General features: G+C 46.3%; 1 protein-coding gene and 1 pseudogene across 1 annotated transcript in view; both read right to left on the bottom strand.

Moving 5' to 3' along the window:
* Positions 1-683: 683 nt before the first annotated feature.
* LOC147113611 (interferon-induced protein with tetratricopeptide repeats 5-like) lies at positions 684-4,765 on the bottom strand (annotated as a pseudogene).
* Positions 4,766-6,928: 2,163 nt separating this feature from the next.
* LOC147113610 (interferon-induced protein with tetratricopeptide repeats 5-like) overlaps positions 6,929-24,935 on the bottom strand; it is a 49,048-nt gene continuing 31,041 nt past the window's right edge. Inside the window, exons 2-3 of the transcript XR_015079242.1 lie at positions 16,859-17,004; positions 6,929-9,006 (exon numbers count right to left, since the gene is read on the bottom strand). The gene's annotated coding sequence lies outside the window, so the exon portion shown is untranslated. The remainder of the gene's footprint in view (positions 9,007-16,858; positions 17,005-24,935) is intronic.

The following is a 24,935-nucleotide window of genomic DNA, read 5'->3' as shown; positions in this document are numbered from 1 at the left end:
CAAAAGATCACGGAAACTCGGACATGATTTATGTGAAGTGTAACTCGAGTTTTCCATGATCTTTAACGCTGGTTTAAAAATCATTCCACCGAAGCCGGCCCCACCTCCAAAACTGGCCACGCCCCCAGATCGGAATCCTGAGGATGGCGAGTTTCCGCTGATTGCTTCTGTTTGTGGCTGTTTGAGGAGGGTTTTCAAATTGAGCTTGTTTTCTTCGGCACCCAGGCACTAGTGGGCATGATTTAAAAGTACAGGAAACTCTTTGGCATCCGGCACCGACGGGACCGGGATGGTGCCGGTTCATTAAAAATTCTGGATGACGGAGAGGGTTATCTACCGAAGCTATTTTTAACAAACAAAAATTTAAAAAATCAAGAAATGTGCAGTATACAGTAATTGGGTACTCACATGTTGTGTTAAATGGACAGTGGAAGATGCTTGATTAAGTACAGTACTGCCAGTTGAGGGTAATCCATAACTCTTAAATTACTTAACAGTAAAACAAAACTTATACAGTAAACAGAAAAATGGCAGATCGGAAGAGACTACCGGCAGCGCGGGAGAGTCAGACTCCTGTTATTGAGGTGTTCAGACTTCCGACAGCGCGAAGAAGCCGAGTAGTGGCAGTTTGGAAAACTACCCCCACTGACTAACTCGGTCACCGCAGGAGACTTGGACTCGGACTCGGTAACATTAGCGGTTATTGAGGTGTTGTTTTTGGAGTATGAATTTTGCCGGTTAATAGAGAATTCTGGATATTTAGGTGCTGTTTAAATGAGTTTCCTTTATTACAAATAAAATATTTTAATTTACTTACAAACTGACAACAATGAAACTAATAAATGGTTCAGTACAACTTTTTAAAGTCATTTTCAGTCATTTTACATCAGGTTTCTCACCGGTGAAATGCTGGACACTTCTATTAAAAATGCTTATTTTTTTGTGGTAAATCCACTTTCAGCTGTATTAATAAAACTGCACCAAGTCATCACTCTTAAATACATCAATGAATATTTTTAAATTGAAAGAAAAGGAACTGATTACATTTTATTACACTGATCGATTGGACTGGTTCATTGAAGGTTTTATGTTTGTGATTATGCAAATACATTCTAGCGGAAACTTCAACTGTAACCTATCTAGTGCAATTTCAAACATAATTTGCGCCTAAGTTACCGATTGCGCCCGAAGCAGAAACTCTACCCCGCTGTGTGTAGTTTCAGCTGGGAAAGTCAGCGTTGACCTAGATAGAAAGGCGTAATTCACAAAGAGCACTTAGATATTCTTCATTGTCACGATCAAAATCCAAGGCCTTTTCAAAGCACTCAATAGCTTCACACTTCTCCCTGCCCAGCTGGTGTAGTAACCCAAATACACCAAAGGCCTTGCTGTCTCTGGGATTCCTGTCAATTTGTTTTGTTGAAATGTTTCTCAAGCTTTCGCGACACAATTCCTAACCTTTTGAACCATGTTGGATTTTAAGTCCTTCCAGAAAATGTGTGATGGCCTTTGATTCAGATCTTTTGTGACACAATTCAAATAACCCAGCCTGCAAATATACTGCCTGCTTATTATCAGGGCGATTATCCTCTAATTGCAGTAGATTGCTGTAGATCTCCTCTGCTTTGAGATATTCTCCATTTAATGAACAGATTCCTGCAAAATCCAGTTGTGCAAAAACAAATGATGGCTTCTGTTCAAATGCCTTTTCAAAATAGTACTTGCATAGTTTGATCAACTCGGCTCTCTGTTGAAAAGCAGGATTGCGAAGGTTTTTGCTGCCTGGATTGTTGATCAGTTGAAATAGTTTGTTTCTGTAACACAGACCTATTTGGTGGTGTAAGAAGGTAGAGTTTGGGCTAATTTCTAATGCTTTCTTCAACAGCTCCACAGCTTTTTCCACATCTCCTCTTCTCAAAAATTTTGCTGCATAACGAGTTACATATGGAATGTCAGGGGACTTCTGCAATGCTTGTTCAACTAATGTGAGAGCTTCCTCCTTTTGATTGAACTCTTGTAGTTTTAGAGCTAACATCACCATGGCAACAGAGTCATCTGGATCAGGCTCCAGCACACGTCGCAACTGCTTCATTGATTGACTGGGTTCACGGCTCTCTGGGGCACAAGAATATCCTTCCAGACTGTAATGTATATACGTTTAAGGGGGGAACTATCTTTTACAGCTCATGTATACTGCAGTACCGGCAGTGACCACACCTGTATATAGCACTGAGTAGTAATCTGTACAGATCAGTTGCAGTGTGAGCCACGTTGAGTAAACACCTGTTGTACCGTTCTCCTGCAGTCTGTGTCTTATTATACACGGACACAACATTGGCGACAAGGCAAGTTCGAACCTACCTGCAACTCTGCATCACCTCCCGGGGATTCGTTCCTGGAGATCAGTGGATTGGAGGTCAAGGCCAGAGACTCGGGCGTCGACCATGGGCAACCGCCCAGTCATCCAGCAGAGACTCGAGAATTGTGGGGGAGGCTATCGAGAGCCAGGCTTGGCTTTCCAGTCGAGGTGGTCCAGCGAAACGGGCTGGCAACAGGCAGTGCACAGACCCTTCCCGGACAGCGGCGGGCTAGAGCCTGACCGAGCGGCATAGCAAAGGGCCGAGCAGCATCGACGGGGGAGAGAGAGAGAGGGCAGAGCGCACAGGGCGCAGCCGGTGTTCAGGAGCCGAGCAGCATTGAAGAGAGGGAGAGAGGGAGAGGGAGCGCCGCCATTGCCACGAGAACCGCCAGGAGCGGCGTTGGCAGCAGCGGGGGAGGAAGGAAAGCGCGGGACATGCTATTTTAAGCCATTGGGAGACGCCATTTTAAGCCACACCCAAAATGCTGAAGAGTGGCAGTATCACCGCATTTGACAATGAAGTCGAAGATTGGAATACATATGTCGAACGAATAGAGGTATACTGCAAGGCAAATGAGGTGTCAGATGACAAGAAAGCGTCGGTATTGTTAAATTTAATGGGGGCAAAAACGTATGGTTTATTACAAAATCTAGTAACCCCAACGAAGCCAATGGAAAAAAGTTTTGAAGACATAGTAACGATACTACAGGAACATTTAAACCCCACACCACTGCTGATAGCAGAATGATTCAAGTTTCACAAACGGAACCAGCATAAGGATGAAAGCAATGCTGATTATTTAACAGAACTGTGCAAACTATCGAAACACTGCCAGTTTGGAGCGGGACTGGCAGATACCTTAAGGGACAAGTTTGTGTGTGGGCTTCAAAGTGAAGGAACCCAGAAACGGCTTTTATCTGATAAGGACCTTACGCTGGAAAAGGCTTTCAGCATTGTGGTATCATAGGAAGCAGCAGCACAGAGCGCTGCAGAGATACAACAGAGACGGCAAGAATATGGCACAAACGAAATGTCATATGGAACAGAGAAGAGCTATCGCTGCGGCAGAACAACACACGACCAGAATGATTGCTGGTTCAAAGACAAAGTGTGCAGACAGTGTGGAAAAGTAGGACACATAGCACGAGTCTGCAGGTCGGGAAAGAAAACCAGCAATAAGAAACCTACCAAAGGAAAGTACAAGAAGGTACATAATATGACGGAGAATAGTTCAGACGAACAAAAGAGTGATAACGACTCCGAAAGCAGGGAACTGAGTTGTCTGAAACTACATAATGTGATCACAACGGAGGATCACCGAACCATTTGGGTCACTCTCAAATAGCAGGAGTCCAGGTAAAGATGAAATTGGACACAGGATCAGCCCTAATAGTCATAAACCGACGGGACCATGAGCGGCTATTCTCACACATACCCTTGAGAGACACAAAAATTATTTTGAAGATGTACACGGGGCAAAAAGTCTACCCCAAAGGAAAAATAAGGGTGACCGTTATATATAACGGTAAGGAAACACCAAAACTAGACCTGTATGCATTGCAAGATGGAGGACCACCATTACTGGGACGTGAATGGATCTGGAAAATACAACAGGATTGGCATTCCATACAGGCGCTGACTGTGGCTGACAAAAAGGATGACGACGTCACACCTGGCCGACTGTCAAAGATCCTAACTGACGCGAAAGAAGTGTTCCAGCAAGGACTTGGAACACTAAAAGGCATGACAGCGACAATTAAAATTGAAGAAAATGCAAGCCCAAAATTTTTTAAGGCCAGACCTTATGCAAACCGCCCAGCCGTCGAAGCAGAGCTGGAGAGTCTGGAACATTCAGGTATACTGTCCAAGGTAGACTGGAGCGAGTGGGCTACACCCATCGTCCTTGTGAAGAAAAAGTCGTTGAGCAGCACGCCTGGGGTACCAAGGAAGGTTCGCATCTGTGGGGACTTTAAGGTAACAGTGAACCCGATCCTTCACACTGTACAATATCCACTTCCGCGGATTGAAGATATTTTCGCCTCGCTATCTGGAGGGAAACGCTTCACTAAGATTGATCTGGCCCAGGCGTATCTGCAAATGGAGGTAGAAGAAGCATCAAAAAAATACCTCACAATCAACACCCATAAAGGTCTCTACCAATACAACCGGCTGGTATTCGGGGTAGCATCAGCTCCGGCTATTTGGCAGAGGGCAATGGAACAAGTCCTGCAAGGGATCCCAGGGACCTAGTGATATTTGGATGACATCCTGGTCACGGGCTAAAATGACAGTGATCACCTTGACAACCTGGAGCAGGTGCTCACTAGATTGCAGGAATATGGGCTCCAAGCTAACCGCCCCAAATGCGAGTTTTTTTCAGAAAACTGATCTAATATTGTGGCCATGTTATCGATAAAGAGGGGTTACATAAGTCCCCAGAGAAGATTGAGGCAGTAGTCAAGGCTCCAGCACCGGAAAATGTGTCACAACTGAGGTCGTTCCTCAGCCTGATAATCTACTACCATAAGTTCTTGCCAAATTTGTCTACAATACTACACCCACTGAACACCCTACTGCAAACTGGGGTGCCATGAAAGTGGAGTGACGAGTGTAGACGAGCTTTCCAGAAGAGCAAAACACTAATCACATTGAAAGAGGTATTGGCCCATTACAACCCAGCATTACCAATTCGGTTGGCATGTGATGCGTCACCCTACGGCATTGGAGCGGTGCTGTCGCACAAATTCTCGGACGGCTCAGAGAGGCCAATAGCCGTTGCGTCACGATCACTAACCTCAGCCGAGCGTAACTATGCCCAGATTGACAGGGAGGCCCTCAGCCTAGTGTGGGGAGTGAAAAAGTTCATTCACTATCTGCACGGGCAGAAATTTACCTTGCTGACTGATCACCAGCCTCTTGTTTCCATTTTTAATCTGAAGAAGGGCGTTCCGGTGATGACTGCGCAATGACTACAAAGATGGTCACATTTTCTAGGGGCGCACCACTATGAGATTGACTATAAGGGCACGAAACAGCATGGAAATGCTGATGGGCTATCACGCCTGCCACTGCCTACTGCAGAGGAAGCACCAGCAGTGGATCCTGTCGAAATATTCCATTCGACTATAGTTGAATACCTACCAGTAACTAACGCTTGTATTGAAAAGGAAACCCGAAATGACCCGACACTGTCTCGGGTATATGATTTGACGGTGAAGGGATGGCCAGCACATGGCGACTCACTGTTGCCAGCATTCTCAACAAGGAGAGAACAGCTGTCAGTGTGCCGGGGGGCCTTGATGTGTGGATCCCGAGTGGTAATTGCACCCAAGTTAAGGGATAGACTGCTCAATGAGCTTCATGAGTGTCATCTGGGAGGGGTAAAAATGAAAAGCCTAGCCAGGGCTTATGTGTGGTGACCGGGAATCGATAAACAAATTGAGGACCTGACCAAGAGCTGCTCAGGATGCCAGAAAGTCCAAAATGCACCACCACAGGCCCCTCTACACCCATGGGAGTGGCCCTCATCTCCATGGCAATGGGTGCATATTGATTTTGCTGGTCCATTCATGGACTCAATGTTTTTAATAGCCGTGGATGCGCACTCGAAATGGCCTGAGGTCATCAAAATGTCCTCCACCACCACGGAGAAAACTATTGCAGTCCTACGGACCATTTTTGCCAGGAATGGCTTGCCAGAACAGATTGGCCCCGACAACGGACCACAGTTTGTGTCCGAAGAGTTCCGGAGGTTCTTGAAAAAGAATGGGGTAAGGCATTACACATCCGCCCCGTATCATCCAGCCACAAATGGATTGGCTGAGAGGTTTGTTCAGACCTTTAAGAAGGCAATAAAGGCTATGTACAATGACAACATTCCGCTGCAGCACAAGGTGGACAATTTCCTGTTTGCCTACCAGAATGCGACACATGCAGTCACCAACCAGGTCCCAGCCATGATGTTCTTTAACCGAAGGTTAAGATCTCACCTGGATTTGCTCAGACCAAACGTACAAAGAGATGTTGAGAGTAAGCAATTCCAGCACATCCATGAGAAGCCAACAAGGAGCTTCAATGTAGGGCAACCAGTCTTGGCCCGCGACTACTGAACAGAAAAATTGTAGCCAGGAACGATATGCACATGGCAGGGCCCACTAATGTACACAGTGGACGTTGGGGAGAGCATCGTGAGACTCCATGCTGACCAGATCCTAGAGTCACAGGAACAAGTCAACCCCATGCCTCGCCCATATGTACCTGGTGATGAACCCAACGTACAGGTCGCATCTACCCCAGAAACAGTAGCATCGGAAGCTGATGAACCAACCAATGACAGGGGACCAGAATCGCCTCCGCACCAAGAGCAAGACACTCGGGAAAGGCGCTATCCAGAAATGACCAGGAAGCCTCCCCAAAGACTGAATATATAAATAGACTATTTTCAGCTAATGTTGCATGTTACAAGTGTTGTTACCGCTGAGTTGGAGCCTGAACTGACCAAGTGATATACAAGGTCGACGTATACCCAACCTCAGCTTAATAGAGTAATAAGACTCAGACGACTGTGGTATAATTGAAATGTGAGGGTACACTTTTATTTGCAGAGCGCTCTGGGAGAAGTGCTATGCACCCCTGTGCAACCGCCAAGCTTCTCGTTTAACACTCTAAATGCGTTTACCTTTATACACAAATGAAAGGTTAAGCGGATTAATCACAGGAATGCCTCATGACAGTGTAGCAGTAAAATATTTTAAACAAGGTTCAGCAGAAAAACAATGCTCAGCAGAACTAAGACTTCTTCGGACCTTTCACCGTGAGATATGATAAGCAGAAAATAAAACAATAGCAGACTGTCTGTCCTTGCAAGATAACCGAAGTACAAAACAGGATGCAGCTGGCACTACTCATCCCAGGGTAGCTCAAGGTCCAGTTTTAGCCTGTAACGAATGTCAAGTATCCCGACGAGCTTTGCAAAGTCCTTTAGTACCGACATTTCCTCCAACAAACCCTCCTTTTGGTCCTGGAGCACGATCCTCTTGCTCCAGGCGACCACCAATTTTCTTTCTTCACAGTGTCGATCTTACAACCACTGACTTAAGGGGGAGTCGGCCGGATTAGTTTTGTCCTCCGTTTGCTGTTCTTCAGGCAATAGCTCGTCTATCATACTGACTGGCATTAACTGTGTCATTGCCATTTTGCAACAAGTTTTTAAGATGGTTAACAGACAGCATATTGCAACACATATCACGACAATAATGACCAGCACATGCATTATCCAGGGGCCCCATCCCGTTAGTCCTAGCCAGTCCAACCATCCCTGCCCGGGATTGGTATGGAGTTTCTTCACTTCATCCCTCATGTGGGCTACTAAGTTTGTGATATTCTCGGGGCTATCTGGGATATAGGTACAACATTCCTGCCCTATCAAGGCACATGTACCCCCCCTGCTCCGCTAACAGGTAGTCTAATGCCATACGGTTCTGTAAGGCAACCGTTCGTATCGCCGTCATCTCATCACTTATTCATGCCAGTGCCTCCTCGGTGTCATTAGCTACCTTTTCTAACAATGACGCGACAAGCTGGATTTCTTTTATGGCTCTGCCTGTCCCATAAGGAGGGAATAAAATGGCGAAAAACCGTTCGGTTTCTGTAATGTCGCGTTTGGCTCGATAGTGACGGTGGTCAGTTAGGGAGGACAGATGGTAAACATATGGTAGCACATATCCCAAATCACAAGATCCAGTCCAAGACCGGGGGAGCCACGGGTAGGCTCTGTGACCACATATAAAATAGGTCCTATTATATGCGGTTAGATTGTCGCCCAGTGACTTACGAATCCTCCACCTCCATCTGATTTCCTCCCCTTCCCATGGTCCCCCAGTTGTTTTATTGGGGGTTCCGATATGATTTAATTGGAAGAAACCTTGGCCGCAGCCTTCGGTGAGGTTGCATTTTGTTATATTAATTTCTTGGAAACAGTTACTGCGTCCTACTTCTGTGCCTCCGGACACATTCTTCGTTAAACATATTGGCCCCTCCGGCCTACCAGCCCCTGAAGTATTAGTAATGATTAAGAATGGAGGCTGCCTATTCCGATTATAATTAGGCTGGTACCACCCCTGGAAAATGGTTAGGTCATAACCTGCCGACTTCCATTTGTCTCTGTCACCCTCCTGGTTGTATGAATCTTTATAGTCGCCGCTGACGTTCTGGCGCATGACCCATTCCGCCATCTCTGAGGCATTGAATGGGATGGCTCTCAACGGAATTCCTCCTTTACTATGTGACTACAGACCCAACAGCTGGACTGTCCCTTTTCCTTAGCATACTCATATGACATATATATATATAAGTATATATATATAAGTATTTACATGTAATTCCCGCTTACGTAGCGGTCTTCCCCCCGGCTACCGTAACAATGCATATTATCGCAACTAAACATATTACGGTCTCCCTCCTCATCTTTTATTAAATACTGTTGTTCTGGTGTTATTTTAATCTTTCTTTGGCCCTCCCGATAACACTCTTGTATTAACACGTTTAAGTAAAAGCACATAAGCACAAATGATGCAATAAGCCACAAAACAAATGCCCACACAGGCACACAGATCAAAGAATCATACATTAATCAGCCGTTATTGATCTGTAAGACAAGTACAAAGGATGTGTCATTAGTAATTTGCTACACACACACACCCTCCTTTTGTTCATTGTATCCCACTAGACTCATCTTCCCTTTGCTGAGGTTCTCTACTGGTATTACCATCCCCGGGATTTTCTTCCTGTATTGATGGTTTGGGCTCGACTGAGCCCGCCCTTTTCTCGTAAACCTTCAGTTGAGTCCAATGTTTCCAAACCCCCTTCCCTCTTATGTCCAGACAGGCACAGGTGTCTCCGCTAATTATAACTTCATACGGCCCGCTCCATTTTGGAGCGAAACCTGGTTTTGCAGGCAACATCTTTACCATGACCTTTGTTCCCGCTGGGGGTACCTCGGGGAGCATATTGAGCTGTAACTCCTCATCTCGCTCTCTTTGGTGGTCTCGGACTTCTTTGCGCATCTCTTTTAACTGAGTGCCTAATTCCAAAACGTATCGTCTTAATTTATCTTTTAATGGGCCTACGTCGGCCCCACCTGTTATGATGCCTTCAGGTAATTGCATCGCTCGTCCTGTCATTAGTTCATAAGGGGTCAAACCGGTTGTCCGGTTTCTGGTGGCTCGGAGTTTAGTGATTTCTGGTATCCATCTGTCCTGCAGAAATTTATTAATCCTAAAAATGCTCGTATTCCTCTTTTAGTGGTAGGTTCCGGATGTTGGGATATTGTTTGGATCCTTTCTGAGAGCAGGACTTTTTCATCTGGTGTCAGAATGTGCCCTTAATACGTGACACACTGTGGTAAACCACGTTCACTATCGTATCACTGTTAGTAGTTAGCACTGTTCACCACTGTTCGTTATAACTGTATCACTGACCACTATTGTATCACGGTACGAGGTCGCCTCTTGCCACACTGCTATACCTGGGATGACCACTGCCGACTCCGCCTTGGCTCCACCCACCAGGCCAGGTATAAAGGTGAGCGACTGGCTGGTATTCCTCCTGCTTGGATCGGATCACCCACGAGAGTGGGCTCTGTTATTTAGTCAATAAAAACCTTTAGTCACCTTCGTAACTCTTCGCCTTTTATTGGAGGAATTGATAGGTATATCAATTTTATTGACTAAATTTAATGATGTCCGACAACGAGTCACAACCGGCGGAGGAGCCACCAGCGCAGCTCCCAGGAGCACAGCCACACCAGCCAGCTTGGCTGCGAGCCCTCAGACCGCCGTACCTGGACCTGAACCCACGAGCAGCAAACTCAGCCGCAGACTTTAAACACTGGCTGGTCTGCTTCGAATCATACCTGAGAGAATCCAGCGTCCCTCAGGCATCCAAACTAAGTGTCCTGCAGGCACAACTGAGCCCGAGAGTATACACTCTCATCGAGGACATGACTACCTACGAGACCGCCATCAACCTGCTGAAACAGAAGTACCGGACCCCGGTAAACTACATGTACGCTAGGCACCTCCTAAGATCACGGCCGCAACAGCCAGGAGAATCAGTAGCCGAATTCTCACAGGCGCTATATGCACTCGCCAGGAACTGTGACTTTAAATCGGTGTCGGCAGCCGAAAATACTGAAGATAATATCCGCGACGCATTCCTGAAAGGCCTACGGTCCGAGTACTCACGGCAAAGACTGCTGGAAGCTAAAGACCTCAGCATGGAAAAAGCTGAAGCCCTCGCTATCTCCCTGGAAGTGGCCCACCAAGATCAGGAAGCATTCACCAGGTACTGCTCGCGACCCTGGGACTCAGGCCCGACCCCTACCACAGCACCCTTCCCAGCGCCGCCCCCGGGACCTACCTCTGCGTCGGCGTCCCGGACCCGACCGGCCCCGCCACCCCCGGCACCGGCCCCGACATCGGGCATCCGCGATCGGGCCGCCGGCTGTTTTTTTTGTGGCCAGGAGAAGCACCCGAGGTCGCGCTGCCCAGCCAAGAACTCCATATGTAAAACCTGCCTGAAGAAAGGCCACTTCTCCAAGGCCTGCAGGAGCGGATCCTCAGAGGCCAGCAGTGCCGCATGCGAACTATGGGGGCGGCCATCTTCGTTTAGGGCAACTGAGGCCAACATCCCCACACATGAGTCATGGGGGTGGCCATCTTTGTTTAGGGCAACTGAGGCCAGCATCCCCACACATGAGTCATGGGGGCGGCCATCTTTGATTAAGGCAACCGACCCCAATAGTGCCTCATGGGGCCCTACCTCGTGGGAGACGCCATTTTACTCACCACGCCCGACCGCCTCGCCCGCAGATGACAACGACTCGCTCAGCTACACACTAGCTTCCGTCACCCTGGACCAAGCCCGCCCGCACCATCTGTCCAAGTCAATGATGGACATCAAAGTGAACGGCCACGCCACGACCTGCCTGTTCGACAGCGGAAGCACGGAGAGCTTCATCCACCCAGACACGGTGAGCCACTACTCCCTCTCTGTCCTACCAACGCGCAGCCGAATCTCGATGGCATCGAGGTCCCACGCCACGGACATCAGCGGCTACTGTGTCGTGACCCTGTCGGTTAAGGGCACGGAGTATAAAAACTTTAAACTCCTCATCCTCCCCCATCTCTGCGCTGCCGTCCTACTAGGGCTGGACTTCCAATCCCACCTCCAAAGCGTAACCCTAGCATACGGTGGACCCCTCCCCCCACTCACAGTCAACAACCAGCAAACGTTAAACCGCCCACCGCGTAACACCTGCAGCCTCTCCACCCTCAAGGTCCCGCCACCCTCTCTGTTTGCTAACCTTACCCCTGACTGCAAACCCGTCGCTACCAAGAGCAGGCGGTATAGTGCCGGGGACAGAGCCTTCATTAGCTCTGAGGTGCGGCGCCTCCTGAAAGAGGGCATTATCGAGGGGAGCAGCAGCCCCTGGCGTGCCCAGGTCGTAGTCGTAAAGACCGGCGATAAAAACCGCCTGGTCATCGACTACAGCCAGACCATAAACAGATATACCCAGCTGGACGCATACCCCCTCCCCCGCATATCTGACATGGTCAATCAGATTGCACAGTATAAAGTATTCTCGACCATCGACCTGAAGTCGGCCTACCACCAACTCCCTATCCACCCTGAGGACCGCCAGTATACCGCCTTCGAGGCGAATGGGCGCCTATACCACTTCCTTAGGGTCCCCTTCGGTGTCACTAATGGGGTCTCGGTCTTCCAAAGGGAGATGGACCAGATGGTTGACCAGAACGAACTGCAGGCTACATTCCCCTACCTAGATAACGTCACTATCTGCGGCCGCGACCGGCAGGAACATGACGCGAATCTGGAGAAATTCCTCCGTACGGCCCAACGGCTGAACCTCACCTACAATAAGGAGAAATGCGTGTTTAACACCACGCGCCTTGCCATCCTCGGCTGCGTAGTGGAGAACGGAATCATCGGCCCCGACCCAGAAAGAATGCGCCCCCTCATGGAGCTACCCCTCCCCCACTGCCCTAAAGCACTTAGGGGAACCCTGGGGCTTTTCGCCTACTATGCCCAATGGGTACCCAATTACGCGGACAAAGCCAGACCCCTCCTGAAAGCCACTTCCTTCCCCCTCACGGAGGAGGCGTGCGCGGCCTTCTCCCTCATTAAGGGAGACATAGCCAAGGCCACGATGCACGCAGTGGACGAGTCCATCCCCTTTCAGGTGGAGAGCGACGCATCCGACTTTGCCTTAGCCGCCACCCTAAACCAGGAGGGGAGGCCAGTGGCCTTCTTCTCAAGGACCCTACAGGGCCCCGAGATCCGACATTCGTCGGTCGAGAAAGAGGCCCAGGCGATCGTGGAGGCAGTACGGCGCTGGAGGCACTACCTGGCAGGCAAACGATTTACCCTCCTCACCGACCAGCGTTCGGTGGCTTTCATGTTTAATAACAAGCTGAAGGGCAAAATCAAGAATGACAAGATTTTGAGATGGAGAATCGAGCTCTCCACCTACGATTATGAGATCTTGTACCGGCCAGGCAAGCTGAACGAATCCCCTGATGCCCTTTCACGAATGACATGCGCCAGCGCGCATATCGATAGGCTTCAGACCCTCCACGACCAGCTCTGCCACCCCAGAGTCACCAGACTCTACCATTTCATTAAGGCCCGCAACCTGACCTACTCCATCGAGGAGGTCAGGACCATGACCAGGAACTGCCAGACCTGTGCGGAGTGCAAACCGCACTTCTATAGGCCGGACCGAGCAAGCCTGATCAAGGCCACCCGCCCCTTCGAGCGCCTGAGCATCGACTTTAAGGGGCCCCTCCCATCCTCTGACCGTAATGTGTACTTCCTCAACATCGTTGATGAGTACTCCCGTTTCCCCTTTGCCTTCCCCTGCCCCGACATGACCAGTAACACGGTCATTAAGTGCCTGAATGCCCTCTTCGCCTTGTTCGGGTTCCCGAACTATATACACAGCGACCGGGGCTCCTCCTTCATGAGCGAGGAACTCCGGCAATTCCTCCTAGAGAGAGGTATTGCAGCAAGCAGGACCACCAGCTACAACCCCAGAGGTAACGGTCAGGTGGAAAGAGAGAACGCGACGGTATGGAAGGCCGTCCTCTTAGCCTTAAAGTCTAAGGGCCTCCCAACCTCCCGCTGGCAAGAAGTCCTCCCGACAGCGCTGCACTCCATCCGGTCATTACTTTGCACGGCCACTAACACCACCCCCCATGAACGAATGTTCGTTTTCCCCAGGAAGTCGACTACGGGAACCACTCTACCAACCTGGCTGACCGCCCCGGGGCCGGTCTGGCTGCGGAAACACGTGAGGACCCATAAAACGGACCCCCTGGTCGAGAGGGTGAACCTCCTGCACGCCAACCCCCAGTACGCCTACGTGGCGTACCCAGACGGGCGGGAGGACACTGTCTCCCTACGAGACCTCGCACCCTCAGCCGATCCGGAAACACCGCCACCACCCCCCCCAACCTCAGTCCAGGTAGACGGCATGCCGGAACCCCACGAGCCCTCGCCGACCACGCAAACACCAGCATCAACACCGGATAAGGCACCAGCACCGGATAAGGCAACACCACCGCTGCGGCGATCGGAGAGGCTTACGAAGCCTCCGGACAGACTGACCTACCAGAATTGGTAGTACACTTCACCCCGCCGGACTTAATTCTAAACAAGGGGTGAATGTGGTAAACCACGTTCACTATCGTATCACTGTTAGTAGTTAGCACTGTTCACCACTGTTCGTTATAACTGTATCACTGACCACTATTGTATCACGGTACGAGGTCGCCTCTTGCCACACTGCTATACCTGGGATGACCACTGCCGACTCCGCCTTGGCTCCACCCACCAGGCCAGGTATAAAGGTGAGCGACTGGCTGGTATTCCTCCTGCTTGGATCGGATCACCCACGAGAGTGGGCTCTGTTATTTAGTCAATAAAAACCTTTAGTCACCTTCGTAACTCTTCGCCTTTTATTGGAGGAATTGATAGGTATATCACACACTTTTTGCAAAATTGAATCTTTGCTTTTGATACAACATACCCTTCCCTTGACAAATGGTTCAAAATGAATTTTGTATCTATTTAACAATCCACCGCTGTTGCCGAGACTGAGCTGAAACCAATAATTCCCCCAATCTCACCAACGTTTGAGTGATAATTTCATCATACTCTGATGCTTCATCGTATGGCAATTGTTCAAAAGCTTGTTTCGTAATTAACATATCCTGCTCTACTTTATCCACAGCTACTTTCGCGTCTTTAGCCGATTTCTCAGCCATCGGGTACATTCTCATTTCATAATTCATTGCACATTAGTTGACACACACACGAACCATGCAACTTCAATCACAACTTCTAGCTGCAGTCATGATCGCGAGAGAGAGAGAGAGAGAGAGAAAGCGCGCAGCCTGTGACCTCGAAGAGGGAAGCACAGGCTTTTAAAGGGACAGTACACTGAAGATGAATGAGCACACACTCGGCAGGTTTTTTATTATTCTTAACTACATCTTACACTCTCAATCACTTTCCTTTAATTATCATTCATATCTCATTCATGAGTCCTGGAGAAACTTTACTGTCCAGTACAATATTTAAGATAGAAAACATAGCTCAAACGTTCTCACTTGATCCAAGTTATTAACACTTTTTATTTATCATTATTTTAGAGGATATTTTATTTTCCCAAAAGTAACCCAATATATATATTGCCTGAGTCCATTTCGTCATTTCAAAATTATCCCAAAATCCAAACAGCAGTATTATTGTACCAGTAGGTTTTATCAATGTTCAATTTCATTTCTATCAATTTATCCTCCATTTCCAATTTCAGAAACAAGTAATTCTCAGGCTAGGTAGCTTACACAGTGTTTTAACATTAGTGACAGAAGTGCTGCAATTAGTTTACAAGGTAACTTCCATATAACAAAAAGAAAGAAGAGACTCCATTGTGACTCTGCTTAGAGCCCAAGGTTAAGTTATCAAATCATAAATTCCTTCTGTCACTGGGGAAATATTAACTTAAAATTAAGAAACTTAAATTATTTAACGTCCAAATATCTTTAAACTTCATACTAAAGTTGGGTTAACTCCTTTGCAGGATTCTAAGAAGGTGGAGCAACACATTATCAAATGCACGCAACTGCGTCAATTCACGTAAATCAAAAAGAACTTTCCCTATCGAAAGACAGTTGTGTTTTCACACTTTAACTAAACATGAACACGGAGGTAATATGGACAAAGACGGGATTTGAGCAAAATTCACAAGCTAAGTATTATTCAATTCGGTCTACACAAATTCACACCAACCAGAATTTCACCGTGGCCACAATGAAAGTCTGGTCTTAATAGGTTAATTAACCTCACAACTCCAATTTATTCCAGATCTTGTAAACATTCAAATTAATTTTTTCTTCCAAGCACATTGGCAACTGTAACTTTAAGGCAGAAGCCCATCTTTTGTAAAACTATGAACAGACAAATAAAACAAAATAGCACACTCTTGCAGAAAACAGTAAATTACGTCATATTAATTTTCTTATTGTCCTTTCTTCAGATGTCTTTCCAAAACACTGTAAAAACATTGAATATAACTGGAGAAAAATTAGTTTTTCACATTTAAACAAATCAAACTGCTTTGGAAGATTTCACCATAGCAACCACGACTCCAAGGTTAAATCTTAGGCTGAAACTTAATCTTTTGTTAAACAAACTTTTTGTTGTTCTTCTCAGTTTTTACACACCAGCTTAATTTAAATTGTAGTTCAAAGATTTTTTCTCTTGGGGCACAATCTTATTCGCACATTCTTAAAACTTCCAAAATCCAAGACAAGACAAACATTTTTAAGCACTTTTAACACAGAGAAGTGGGTGGAGCTAAAACATACATAACAGAATCTTTCTTTTAAAGACAGACTTTTCAAACAAAAATACTATAACTTCTTAAACATTCATAGTCAGAAAAACAGTCACACTTTAACACACACTTTCACACAAACTGAAATTCCAGCATTTTTTAAGGTTCCTTTCCTCTATCCCAGGGGCACTTGGTCCTAGAGGGACGTACGGGGGAAGTGGTTCATTATTCCATTGTCTGGACCATCCCCCTTGGTACGCTAATGTCCTTTCTTGTTCTTTATTAATGCTTTCCAAAATTTCTATCTTCTTTTTTAGTTCTGCATTTTCCTGATTTTTAGCTTTGATTAATTCTTGCACTTTCTCAACCTGTTCTATTAATCCAGTCAGTTGATGGACCAAGAGTACCCCTACCTTCTTGGTCCTTTCTTTCTTTTGCTTATCTAGCCACTTTCTTTGTGCTTCTAATGTCTGTGATACATCCCATCCGTCCCTCTGCATTTTCTCAATTAACGAACATCTATCTGTCATGTAACTGTAAATGAGGGAGCCCGGAGGCCCCCTCTTAAGGTTCTTACCCGACATCAGTTGCTCCCTAAATCACGGTCTCCGAAACCCCCGTTTTACCTTCAGCGATGGGTGTCGTCACGTGCTCGTGGCAAAGTCTGTCCGGACTCCTTTGCCGAAATTCCCAAGCTCAACCTAAGCCTTCACCTAAGTATTCCTGAGACAAAAACTTAATAAATGCAGACGTTCAAATGTCTAGAACCACATAGTGTTTTCTTACATTCCAATGGCCCACTTACTTTGTTCTTTGGATCACTCGAGCATGTTAGCACTTGATCAGGGTGTTTGAGCACTCAGTGACCCTGCTCGCAGCACCAATTTGTTACCGCTGAGTTGGAGCCTGAACGGACCAAGTGATATACAAGGTCGACGTATACCCAACCTCAGCTTAATAGAGTAATAAGACTCAGATGACTGTGGTATAATTGAAATGTGAGAGTACACTTTTATTTGCAGAGCGCTCTGGGAGAAGTGCTATGCACCCCTGTGCAACCGCCAAGCTTCTCGTTTAACACTCTAAATGCATTTACCTTTATACACAAATGAAAGGTTAAGCGGATTAATCACAGAAATGCCTCATGACAGTGTAGCAGTAAAATATTTTAAACAAGGCTCAGCAGAAAAACAATGCTCAGCAGAACTAAGACTTCTTCGGACCTTTCACCGTGAGATATGATAAGCAGCAAATAAAACAATAGCAGACTGTCTGTCCTTGCAAAATAACCGAAGTACAAAACAGGATGCAGCTGGCACTACTCATCCCAGGGTAGCTCAAGGTCCAGTTTTAGCCTGTAACAAATGTCAAGTATCCCGACGAGCTTTGCAAAGTCCTTTAGTACCAAAATTTCCTCCAACAGTGTTAATTGTAATTAGTTTGATATTTAATTGTTAAATGAGTGTTATGGTACTGGTAATCTAAAAGGGGAGGAATTGTAATGTATATACCTTTAAGGGGGGAACTATCTTTTACAGCTCATGTATACTGCAGTACCGGCAGTGACCACACCTGTCTATAGCACTGAGTAGTAATCTGTACAGATCAGTTCCAATGTGAGCCACGTTGAGTAAACACCTGTTGTACCGTTCTCCTGCAGTCTGTGTCTTATTATACACGGATACATCACAGACGAAACAGAGCAGTTGCATAACCAGCATTCCATTCAGTGTTATCAGGATCTTCCTCCATGTTTATCAAAACATTCCTATGCCTCTTCATAGTACTGACTAGCAGAACTCAACACTGACCAACCCTTCTCTCCGCATACTTCAGGTATCAGTGCTGTATACCGAGAGCCATTAATAAATCATTTACAGATCATCTCCAGCTTGTCGAGGTAGGACTAGGCCTCTGTCACTTGTCCCATGTGATAATATACCCAGGCATAGTTTCCATAGGTGATGAAGCTCCTTCTTTCAAATTCATGTTCGTGATTCTCCCTCAGAATCTTTTCAGCTTCCTTTAAGTTTTGAATTGCCTCTTCACAGTTGCCTTGCAGAAAGTTTACAAAAGCACAAGATAAAAAAAATCACGGGATTGGGGGTAATATACTGGCATGGGTGGAAGATTGGCTATCTAACAGAAAACAGAGAGTTGGGATAAATGGTTCATTCTCGGGTTGGCAATCAGTAACTAGTGGTGTTCCGCAGGGGTCAGTGCTGGGACCCCAACTCTTTAAAACCTATATTAACGATTTGGAGGATGGGACCAAGTGCAACGTATCCAAGTTTGCCGACGATACAAAGATGGGAGGGAAAGCAGTGAGTGAGGAGGACATAAAAAACCTGCAAAAGGACATAGACAGGCTAAGTGAGTGGGCAGAGATTTGGCAGATGCAATATAATGTTGGAAAGTGTGAGGTTATGCACTTTGGCAGAAAAAATCAAAGAGCAAGTTATTATCTAAATGGAGAGAAACTGCAAAGTGCTACAGTACAAAGTGATCTGGGGGTCCTGGTGCATGAAACACAGAAGGTTAGTATGCAGGTACAGCAGGTGATCAGGAAGGCCAATGGAATCTTGGCTTTTATTGCAAGGGGGATGGAGTATAAAAGCAGGGAAGTCTTGCTTCAGTTATATAGGGTACTGGTGAGGCCACACCTGGAATACTGCGTACAGTTTTGGTTTCCATATTTAAGAAAATATATATTTGCTCTCGAGGCAGTTCAGAGAAGGTTCACTCGGTTGATTCCGGAGATGAGGGAGTTGACTTATGAGGAAAGGTTGAGTAGGTTGGGCCTCTACTCATTGGAATTCAGAAGAATGAGAGGCGATCTTATCGAAACATATAAGATTGTGAGGGGGCTTGATCGGGTGGATGCGGGGAGGATGTTTCCACTGATGGGTGAGACTAGAACTAGTGGGCATAATCTTAGAGTAAGGGGCTGCCCCTTCAAAATCTGAGATGAGGAGAAACTTCTTCACTCAGAGGGTGGTAAATCTATGGAATTTGCTACCTCAGAGAGCTGTGGAAGCTGCGACATTAAATAAATTTAAAACGGAGATGGACAGTTTCCTAGCTGATAAGGGAATTAGGGGTTACGGGGAGCGGGCAGGGAAGTGGACGTGAGTCTAGGTTCGGATCAGCCATGATCCTATTGAATGGCGGAGCAGGCCCGAGGAGCCGTATGGCCTACTCCTGCTCCTACTTCTTATGTTCTTATGTTCATTGTAAGGCATGGCCTGATATTTCACATCAGCCTGTATTAAATCTTGTAATCTATACTTCATGTCGTCCAAGTCAATACTGTCTTTCTGTGGGCCCCACGTGAATTGGCATTGAAGCTGGCCAAGTTTTGCTTTCAAGCAATCCTTCAGTGTGTTGCTGTAAGAGAACAGAATCATCAAAGCCCATCTTATGTGTATCTAACTTACATTTTTAGCTCATATATAATCAATGTAGCAATGCTGGCAAAGTCATAATAGCAGAACAGGGGTGCAGGACAGTGCAAGTGGGCACAGAACACCTGCATTGCAGCCTGACTGTCTGGCATCCCTCAGTTAGGGGGAAACCCATTGGAATCCCGTAATGGTCTTGGAAGCAACAAAAAATGAACATTTGGCACATAAGTGCCAGCAGAAATCCACGATTGCCCCTTAATAGGAACATAGGTAGGAACATAGGAACATGTTCCGTCATTCAATTAGGTCATGGCTGATCTGTATCTCAACTCCATCCACCCACCTTGGTTCTGTAACCCTTAATACCCTTGCCAAACAAAAATCTATCAATCTCAGTTTTGAAATTTTTATTTGGCCTAGCCTCAACATCTTATTGGGGGAGAGAGTTCCAGATTTCCACCAACCTTTGTGTGAAGAAGTGCTTTCTGACATCACCCCTGAATGGCCTAGCTCTAATTTCAAGCTGATGCCCCCTTGTTCTGGACTCCCCCACCAGAGGAAATAGTTTATCTCTGTCTACCCTATCAAATCCTTTAATCATCTTAAACACCTCAATTAGGTCACCCCTTAATCTTCTATATCCAGGGCAATACAAGCCTAGTGTACGTAACCTGTCTTCATAATTTAACCCTTTTAGCCCAGGAATCATTCTAATGAATCAACGCTGCACCCGCTGCAAGACCAATATATCCTTTCTGAGGTGCGGTGCCCAGAACTGAACACACTACTCCAGATGTGGTTTAACCAGAGCTTTATACAACTGTAACATAACGCCTACCCTTTGTATTCCAGCCCCATTGAGATCAACGCAATCAATCCATTAGCCTCTTTCATTATTTACTGTACCTGTCCACTAGATTTAGTGATTTCTGTACATGGTCCCCTAAATCTCTTTGCTCCTCCACAGTTTCTAGCTTGTCACCATTGAGAAAATATCCTGATCTTTCTTAGCTCCAAAGTGGATGAGCTCACATTTCCCCACACTGAAGTCCATCTGCTGCAGTTTTTCCTACTCGCTTAATCTGTCAATGTGTCTTTGGAACTGTCTAATCCTATCTGCATTATTTACTGTGCCACCTAACTTAGCGTCAGCAGCAAACCTGGATATACAACTCTCCATTCCTTCATCTAAGTCATTGATAAACACAGTGAAAAGCTGAGGCCCCAGGACAGATCTCTGAGGGCACCACTAATCACATCCTGCCAATTGGAGAACAAACCCATTATCCCAACTCTCTTATATTCTATGCCTCAGCTAATGAAGGCAAGTATCCCATATGCCTTTTTAACCACCTTATCTACCAGTCCTGCTGCCTTCAGGGATCTATGTACATGCACACCAAGGTCCCTCTGATCCTCTGTACTTCCTAGGGTCCTACCATTCATTGTGTATTCCTTGCCTTGTTAGTCCTCCCAAAATGCATCACCTCACACTTTTCAGAGTTAAATTCCATTTGCCACTGTTCTGCCCATCTCACCAACCCATCTATATCGTCCTGTGGCCTGAGGCTTCCCTCCTCGCTATTTAACACTCCACTAATTTTCGTGTCATCTGCGAACTTACTGATCATACCTCCCACATTCATATATATATCATTAATGTACACTACAAACCTAGCACCGATCTCTGCGGTACACCACTGGACACGGGCTTGCAGTCACAAAAACAACCTTCGAACATCACCCTCTGCCTCCTGTCACTAAGCCAATTTTGGATCGAATATGCCAAGTTGCCCTGGATCCCATGGGCTCTTACCTTCTTGACCAGTCTCCCATGCGAGTCTTTATCAAAAGCCTTACTGAAGTCCATGTAGACCATATCAACTGCACTACCCTCATCCACACACCTAGTCACCCCCTCGAAAAATTCAATCAAATTGGTCAGACATGATCTCCCCCTGACAAAGCCATCCTGACTATCCTTGATTAATCCTTGCCTCTCCAAGTGGAGATTAATTCTGTCCCTCAGAATTTTTCCAATAATTTCCCTGCCACTGATGTTAGGCTCACTGGCCTGTAATTCCCTGGTTTATCCCTACTACCCTTCTGGAATAATGGTACTACGTTAGCTGTTCTCCAGTCCTCTGGCACCGCCCCTGCGGACAGAGTGGTTCTGAAAATTTGTGTCAGAACCCCTGCAATCTCCTCCCTTGCCTCACACAGCAGCCTGGGATACATCTCGTCTGGGCCTGGGGATTTATCCACTTTTAAGCGCGTTAAAGCCGCTAGTACCTCCTCCCTCTCAATACTAATTTGTTCAAGTATATCACAATCCCCCTGCCTGATTTCTATGCTGACATCGTCCTTCTCCATAGGGAACACAGATGCAAAATATTCATTTAAAACCTCACCTACATCTTCTGGCTCTACACACAGTTTGCCACTTTGGTCCCTAATAGGCCCTACTCTTTCCCTGGTTATCCTCTTGCCCTTAATATACTTATAAAACACCTTAGGATTTTCCTTTATTTTGCCCGGCAGTGTTTTTTCATGCCCCCTCTTTGCTCTCCTAATTTCTTTTTTAAGTACCCTTTCTATACTCCTCTCGGGCTTCCACTGTTTTTAATCCTTTTTATCTGCCAAAAGCCTCCCTTATTTCCTCATCCATTCTCGTATATCCCTTGACATCCAGGGTTCTGTAGGATTCACAAAATTCTGGGATCCCCTACTCAATGGATATGTGTCTGGAATTTAAAAAGAGACTGTGTTGGACCTTTTGGAGGAGAAATGTGGGCAGAAATATCTCACTATTAGGCGCCTTTGGACTAAACTAGGGCCTATTGGATTGAGTTTGGACATTTTAAATTGTGTGCTGGGTCTGCACAGGGAAATGAGATCCTTATAGGGCTGCTAACCCACCTCGGAGGCAGGCCGCCAGGGAGACATTAGCAGTCTAACAAAAGCCTACTTACCAGGGACCCAGATACATACATATTTTAATAGTTCTTAAAACGGCTACACAGAAAACCCTGGCATCAGCAAAACACACAATGGACAGTATCAAGACCTGATTACATTCTAACAGCACCATTCAAAAACCCCATCAACACCTTTGGGAATCTTGTATCATGCTAATGCTCAATCAGCCCACCAAAATTCTCACAAAGGGATCACATCAGAGTTGATCAGCCTGCCAAAATTGCACAAAAGGGAATCATCTAAAATCAATTGTGCACCTGAGTTTTGGGGCAAAAGTTTAAGCAGCCTCTCAGGTATAACTGGGGACTTGCTAGTAGCTAAAGTGACCTCAACAGACGGGCTGAAGAGAGAGAGTGCTGGTGGGCAGCAGCAGCAGCACACCGGAGCAGAAGAAACGTACCCGAGAACACGCTGGAAAGGCACTTGGAGTCTGGGCACCTTGACTCTGGCTTTGAAACATCTAACCTGCCACACGAGGTTACAGCAACACAACAAGAAAACCTAACAAGAAGCTCAGTGTCACTGAAAGATCAACCATCATCCAGTGCTGACTCTAAGAAAAACTTGTTTACCATCAAACGTTGACCAGTGCTAATACCGAAGACACCGCAACCAGCCAAGGAGTCCACAAGATTGAGGAGAGAGAAAGCAGTGTGCAACTGGTCTAAACTGTGGAGAAATCCTTTGGTGAGCATAGTCCCTGTAATTTCAGAGCCTAACTTAGTTAGTGTAGTGGTGGGAGGTGGTTTTATTTTTTTTCTCTCACAGCATAACTTCTGTACCCATTGCGTATACGTTTTTGTTTAGTTAATTCGTGTGGTGTGCGATTTCTAAATAAAATATTTGTTCTTGTACCAAACAGTTGTCTGCCTACATCTAACACATCCCCTAAAAAATTCCAAGCCCCAGAACCAGGGAGTGGGACGATTCAAATCGTCAAAGTCAATTTAAAAGGCCGACAAACCCACCACCCACTACATAATGGCGAGTCAGGCAGGAGCTTGGTACAAAGGGTGTGAGGCTGTAGACTCGGTTCTGGTGGAAAGAACAAAAATGGAGGAAAGAATCTCCGAATATGTATTTAAGAAAGTAAATATTACCAAAAAGTGGGTCGTAAGCCTGTTACGGGCTGAGCGTCCAGTGGACGCAGCTGCTAAGTGGACCGAGAGCAAGGACAATAAAAGGCCAATAGAGAAGGCTATTTGGTTGGTCTGCTACCAAAGACAGATCCAGTTGCTGGATAGGAAGGTCAAGAAATTGATAGCAGAGCTCCGGGAATCCGAAGAGCACTCAGCCGTAAGGGCTATGGCAGGGGAGAAAATGTTTGAGGAATTAACTAAACAAAAGCATATCAGATTACAGCTAGAAGAGACCCACAGGAATAAGCAGGACTATTTCCAATGCCAAGTAACAGAGGCAAAGGGGAATGAGCTAGCGCTGCGGGGTGAAAATGCCCGCCTAACAAAAGTAATAAGAGAACAGGAGGAGAGGATACGGGATGTGCAGGCAGCCTATAAAGTAGCCAGTAGCAAAGTCTTCGGGGTGGAGTATCACGGGCCCTGTGAGGCCAAGATAAAAGGTTTAACCCAGGCCCTATCTAATGCTAAGGGGATGGTATGCCTGATAAGCACAAGCGCTCTTAAGGGAGATGTGCAGAAGCAAGGGGGAGTAGAGGGGGATAGAGTGGCAGAAAGGGACGTCCAACCACCACCTGTAGCCCTACCGGGGTTAAGCTTGGCAGTACAGAGAGTGCGCGACACCGAGGAAATACAAGGGGTGTCAGAACCGAGGCCGATGTTGTAGGATTTTGCAATAATTTCAAAATTTTCTACAGCTCCGAAGATTTATTTTTGATTAAAGAATTCCTGGGTAGAATACACCTTTAAAAATCCAGGGATCAAAAATGGCCATCAGACCTCGTGGCAGAAGAAAAGGCAGCCTGTGTGTGTCTGTGAAAAAGGAAAATCAAAGATGGCTGTCCGACCTCGTGGCAGAAGACACAACACAGCCTGTGTGCTGTGAAAAGGAAAATCAAAGATGGCTGACAAAGGATTTTTAAAAAACCCAGCCCCTGAAGTAATAAGGTATTTAAACCATCAATCAAATGTGGTTTGAGAAACTGCTACAATATTGACTCAAAAGATTAAGTGCTTGAGACTGTCCGCATGAACAAAGGAACTTTGTTTACACGAACGCTTTACAATATTGACTTAAGAGATTAAGCACTTGAGACTGCCAATCAATTGCGGTTGGGCGTGACCACAGGACAAT

The sequence above is a fragment of the Somniosus microcephalus genome, chromosome 8 (assembly GCF_052327205.1).
Source record: "Somniosus microcephalus isolate GS21.2 chromosome 8, FLI_Smic_1.0, whole genome shotgun sequence".
Taxonomy (NCBI): Eukaryota; Metazoa; Chordata; class Chondrichthyes; order Squaliformes; family Somniosidae; genus Somniosus; species Somniosus microcephalus.
This window is presented reverse-complemented; position numbering and strand designations above follow the sequence as displayed.